This window comes from Dendrobium catenatum, unplaced genomic scaffold (genome assembly GCF_001605985.2).
Source record: "Dendrobium catenatum unplaced genomic scaffold, ASM160598v2 fragScaff_scaffold_1645, whole genome shotgun sequence".
NCBI lineage: Eukaryota > Viridiplantae > Streptophyta > Magnoliopsida > Asparagales > Orchidaceae > Dendrobium > Dendrobium catenatum.
The window spans coordinates 907-6,897 of NW_021320107.1; the positions used below are offsets into that span (position 1 = coordinate 907).

The 5,991-nt window shown below is 37.0% G+C and overlaps 1 long non-coding RNA gene across 2 annotated transcripts; it reads left to right on the forward strand.

Moving 5' to 3' along the window:
- Positions 1-375: 375 nt before the first annotated feature.
- Positions 376-2,671, forward strand: LOC110099600. Of its 2 annotated transcripts, none has more exons than XR_002303470.2 (3): positions 376-1,798; positions 2,010-2,328; positions 2,407-2,671. It is a non-coding gene; the product is annotated as an uncharacterized LOC110099600 (long non-coding RNA). The 2 variants fall into 2 exon arrangements; XR_003703207.1 differs by having other exon boundaries at positions 2,400-2,414.
- The last annotated feature ends 3,320 nt before the right edge of the window (positions 2,672-5,991 follow it).

Here is a 5,991-nt window from a genome sequence, read left to right on the forward strand (position 1 = left end):
GATTCGGACCAATTCATGTAGGTGCAGGTTTACAAGTTAGCTTTTATGTTTCCTTTAGTTCATCAATGGCATATTGTTGTTGTGAAATAGTAGAATTTATAGGAAATACTTCAACTTGCTTTATCTGAATCTCTCTAATCAAACATTGTTTCAATGACTCTTTTTCTTGATCACTATTTCATATTACAATTATATTAATATACACTTTTATATTGCAATTATATTAATAAAAACATACATGTGTCAATAATTTCTAGAGTCAATGATTTATATAGTTATGATATTATGATGCATTCTTATCGTAAGCATCAAATCCTCAGTCTCATTTCTTTGGATTGGTCCCAAGCAGCTAATTCAGTTTTCCATCCCTTGGAGAGAAAATTTAACTGATCTTTAAGTAGTTTTTCCAATTGAATCTACATTTGGCATTTATGTTTTGTAGATCCACATATAGTTAATGAGGTATTATTTCCAAGAGATTACCTCCTAGAAACTGGTTGGAGTGGAGTTGACTTCTACGTCTTAGACATGAGGGCTCAGTAACATGGTAGATGCGGCTGTTTGGATGATTGCAGCTGTTGTAGAGATCACAAGATTGCGAATGCTGGCTAGGAAGAACACGGTTAGAGTAGAGGTGAATTTAGGAGGGTTACGGTTGCTAGCTAGAAAGATCACAGTTGAAGAATAGGAGAATATAAGGGGGTTGCAACTGCTGGAGAAACACAACAATGATGGTTGTGGAAGCTAGAATCGAAGAATTGAAGAGCTAACAGCGATGAATGTTGGAGTTAGAGAGAAGCTTGTAGCAATGAAGGCTGCAGAAGATACCCAAAAATACAAATCCAAGGGCTCTAATAGCATGTGAGAAAATATTAGAGAATTCTGTTGATCTCAATTTATTCTAATTAAGAGCAAAGTGTGTTCTTATACAAGCTGTATAGAGAAGACAACAAAAAAAAATTCATATATACAATGAAACACAAACTAAAAAAATGATGTCCATTTGAATGAAAGATTTCCTTAATCAATAATTTTATGATCCATAAATTAATTTGAGTTCTTTCTGTAAGGAGCCATTCCCGGAATGGAATAGACATTGTTGGTTGGTTTTCATAATAATTCCAGCACTTGCAGTAATTAATTCTTTCAATAGATGATCAGTCCCATATTTGATGGCAAGCATTCCGTTCCAACAACTATAAGTCGGATATCTATAAGAACATAGCCTCCCTATTCTCCAATTAAAAATGATCGTCTGCAATTAGCTGTTATTGTCTAAAAACTTTCCTCTATATGCTTTCTCAATAAGGCTTCGTTTGAGACGACTTTCTTACTGCTTCTTAAGTATCTTTTTAGTACAATTTTTTTAATTTTTATACTAAAAAATTACTTTGCGAAGCAATAAGAAAGCCGTCCCAAACAAAACCTAAATCACCCTGAAGATCAATCTGTTAAAATTACTAATAACCGGATCAACATTGACTGATTGCCTAGCCAGATGGGCAGACATCCTAAAAACAGTCATCATATCTGTACTTTTTTTTTCCAACCTAGCTGTACTAAATGCATCATTTTTCTTACAGGTTGACAAAATTCAGATATCTGAAATCTTCCAAACTGAAGAGAAGAAGTACCGTGTATGGACTGCATCACCAAACATGACCCTCGGTAATGCTGAAATGATCATGGATTTGCATGGGTTGAACCAGCTTCCTGTTGTGTCACAGATGGTCGATGGTCAAAATAGAGGACCCTTGATTGGTCTGCTGGACAGAGAATGCATAAAGGTCACGTGCAGGTAACTAAGACTTCGTTTGGGATGGCATTCTTACTGCTTCTCAAAGCAACTTTAAAGTATAAAAAATTTTAATTTTTATACTAAAAAGCTATTTTAAGAAGCAGTAAGAAAACCGTCCCAAACAAAACCTAAGCCAAGTTAATATTGCTGAAGAATAAAAAAGTAGCTCTCTGAATCTGTTATTCATTTGTTCTTTTCATCACTCTTTCAGAGCAATGGCAATAAAAGAGCTTCTCAGTCTATCTTCTATGAAAAGAAAGCACAGTTACTGAGTTGAACCTAAATAAGTTTGATGAGCTGTTGATTGCAAATGTATATAGCATTCAATGCATGATACTGCTTACTGTTTTGATTGACTATCATGGTGGCTTTAAGGTATTTAAATGGCCAAATGTATAGTTTTGAACGACTATATTCATTAATTCTCAATTCTAAAGTTAGCAGGATGAGAGTTATTATGGTGTAAATGAGGATCAAATTTAAAATTTCGCGATCAACGTTCGAAGACACTTTATCAGTCGGACGAGTTGGTACTGCATCTCTTCTGATTTTTCCTTTTTTTTTTTTTTACATAACCTGCATATTAACAGCTGGTTATTAGCCCTCAGGAGCTATTATTCTGTGCGGACACTGGACGGTTCTCCCGTTTAGTTACGCACTCGGTATCGAGTGCGATACATTTTTTGAGGTGACGTGGCACATTTTTATTGATCTCCGGACGAATCTGAACGCTGCACGTAATAATTTTTCTACGCACTCTATTAGCAGAACAGCTTTCATTCAGAAGCTGAATATTCCCCTCTATACTATTATTTCAGCTGCAGGAACAAAAGGCATAGAATTCATGTGGACTCAACAAAGCTCAATATGCTAAAATCATCAAAGCTCTTAATCAAACCGAGCAACGAGTAGCTCGTTGAACGTTTAGTTCGCTTGCATCCCTAATGCTTTGTACACTTCTACTCGCTACATGCGTCAGCAACTGGACGCATATTTGGAAACTATTTTCGTACAATAATTTTGATAAAATAACATTATAAAAAAAAATCAGACAAATTAAGATTTTATTTGGAATGATTATTTTACTAGTTAAAATAAACTTTTAGTACAAAATTTTTAATTTTTATATTAAAATTTATTAAAAGAATTGGGAAGAAAGCCATCCAAAATGGATAAATTATTCTGTGTAGAGGTCAGGCGAATCAAGCGCAGCCATGCCAGCAGTATCTAGCGAAGGAATGATGTGGCACATTGATTGGTCTTCGAAAGGTGTTCGGTGTCCGCACAAAATAATTAATCTCCAAAATGAAGCCTAAAATTGTGCAACTTAAAAGGTTGTTCTCTCCAGAATGAAGCAATGATAAAAAGAATTATTTGTATTAAATTTTTTATAATTTGGATTTTATTTCTTTTATTGAATTTTGCTCATACAAAGCTCTTTACAGTATGAAGCATTGGCTGCCAATCTAATAATATCTTCCTCCAAATTCATATTATATCATATGTACACACTGATTCTTCACCGCATATATCCAAACAGGAAACAACAGAAACATACTATGCGAGAACATCCATTATTGGGTAACGTGCAAAGTGATGGCCGTCGCATAAAAATAATAGAGAATTATTAGTTACTAATACGTTTCATAAAAATTAATTTGTTAGAGCACGCCGACCAACAAATCCCGTCTGGTATCGTGATTTTAATAAAGCAGAATTTTCTAAAAGCAAACAGCACGCCAATATGGAATCAAATTAAATCCATCATGTTTTTTAACTGAGAAATATTAGAAACAGGAGGCGGCTGTTCACTGGTATTTGTATCCATCTGTCTCATTCATGAAAAATTATTCTGTGCGAAATTCGGACGAAAAATTTTTATCATAATTGTGATTGTACATCGTATATAACTAAAAATAAACTGTGTACAAATTATAATTGAACTGTACACGCTGTGTACACTAACACTCTGGATGGAAACTTCCTAGCCTTCCGGACTCCGCGCAGAATAATTTCTCCTTATTCAATTCATCAATTTTTGAGCTTTTGATCTAAATCAGTTTCATTAGGGATAATTTTTTTGTTGTTTTTTAAAATAATTTTTTAGCTTAAAAATTTCTTGAAAATAGTCAAAAAAAAAAAAAAAAAAAAAAGGAAAAAGCTAAAAAAAAAAAAAAAAAAGGTAAAAAGCTATTCCAATTAAGCCTTAAATGTAAATTCACACACACATTACATATCAAAGTTTCGAACTCAAGACCTCTTACTAGGTAGTCTAAGCTCCCAACAAACAGATCAAGATGAGACTGTATAATTCATGATTCAATAAAGGCAATGTTCGTATCTATTAGTACACCAATCCTGTACCAATCAGAGACTGACACGTGGTCTCTCCTCATGTACAAATCATCTATATATATGAACTATGTATCTGAGAATATGATGAGATAATAGATTTAATATTTCCTGTTTCCCTTCCGTCTCTTTCTTTCCTCCGTTCCCTGTCTTCTACATGGTATCAGGCCGTCTTCTTCTACTTTCTTGATCGGGACAATGGCCAACTCTCCGACCGCATCGTCTGCAACCGCCCAATCCCAACTCCCGCCGGCTGAAACCTCTCAAATTTCTCAGTCGCTCAAATTCGTCGTCTCTAATCTCAAAACGCTCGTCCCGAATCAATTATCCTCGGAGAACTATCCTCTGTGGCGCCATCAGATCTCCAAGCTTCTTCGCGCAAATGATTTCGATCACTTTCTTGCTCCTTCGACTCTCCCTCTGGATTCTACTGATCCCGCAGATGCTTCGCTGATCAAGAACTGGCGGTTCATTGATCAGAACCTTCAAACCGCTCTGTGCTCGACAATCTCGCCGACGGTGCTCCCGTATATTCTTCATCTCGACACCACACATGAGATTTGGCAAGTTCTTGAAAGCCAGATTCAAGCCACCAGTAGATCCAAAGTAATTCAGCTCAAGAATGAGCTTCATCACATATCCATGAAAAATCAGTCTATGATCCAGTATCTGACCGAAATCAAGAAGCTCGTCGATCAAATCGCGTCTGCTGGATCTACCATCGACTCCAAAGACATAGTTTTGTACATCTTGAACGGTTTGCCGGCGACGTATCAATCGTTCAAAACATACATTCGGAATTCACCCACTCAAATTCGTCTTGAGAATCTGTATGCCATGCTTATCAGTGAAGAAATTCATATCAATGATGATGCTGCGCGCAACTCAGTCGAAATCAGCCAGCAAGCGGCCCTGTATGCCAACAAAGGTAGAGGCCGTCGCACCAGAGGCCGTTCCAACCAATTTCAAAATTCGAACGGTCGATCCGGACAATAGAAACAGCAGCCGATAATCTGCCAGATCTGCACCAAGAAAGGCCACTCAGTAGATGTATGCTGGCATCACATGAACGCTAACTACACTCCTCAAACGAGCAATCCGAAACAGAATAATGCTCTCATGGCTAACTCCGAGACTCCATCTTACGATTGGTACTTGGACTCTGGAGCCTCCTCCCACATGACCAATGCGGCTGACAATCTCAACCAATCGACAGCATATCAAGGAACCGACGGCGTCTTCATTGGGGACGGAAGAAACATTCCCATTGCTCACTCGGGCACGGGAATACTTCCAACCCCAAATCTTAAGCTTCATCTAACAAATCTACTTCACGTCCCTAACATTTCGCATAATCTTATCTCTATATCTCATTTAGTTAAAGATAACAATATCTCGGTTACTTTTGATCCAACGGGTTTTGTTTTTAAGGATCTGACGACAAATCAGGAGCTTCTTCGCGGTCCATGTAATGCAGGGTTGTACAAAGTCAGCCCAGCAAACAAGATCCCGTCAAGCTCATCAGCATTTCAAGCTTCCAAGAATTCGGTTGTCAGCTGGCATGACCGTCTCGGACATCCTCACATCCGCATATTGAACAGCATAGCTCACTCAAATCCTACACTTCACATTCAGCATTCCTCTTATTTTCCTTGCAATACTTGTATTCAATGTAAAAGTCACAAATTACCATTTGTATCCTCTACAAATAGGAAACAATTCCCTCTTGAACTTGTACACTCAGGGACATCGTTTTTTTGTTATTTTTGTGGATGATTTTTCACGTTATACGTGGCTCTTTCCGATTACGAATAAATCAAATGTTGTTTCTATTTTCATGC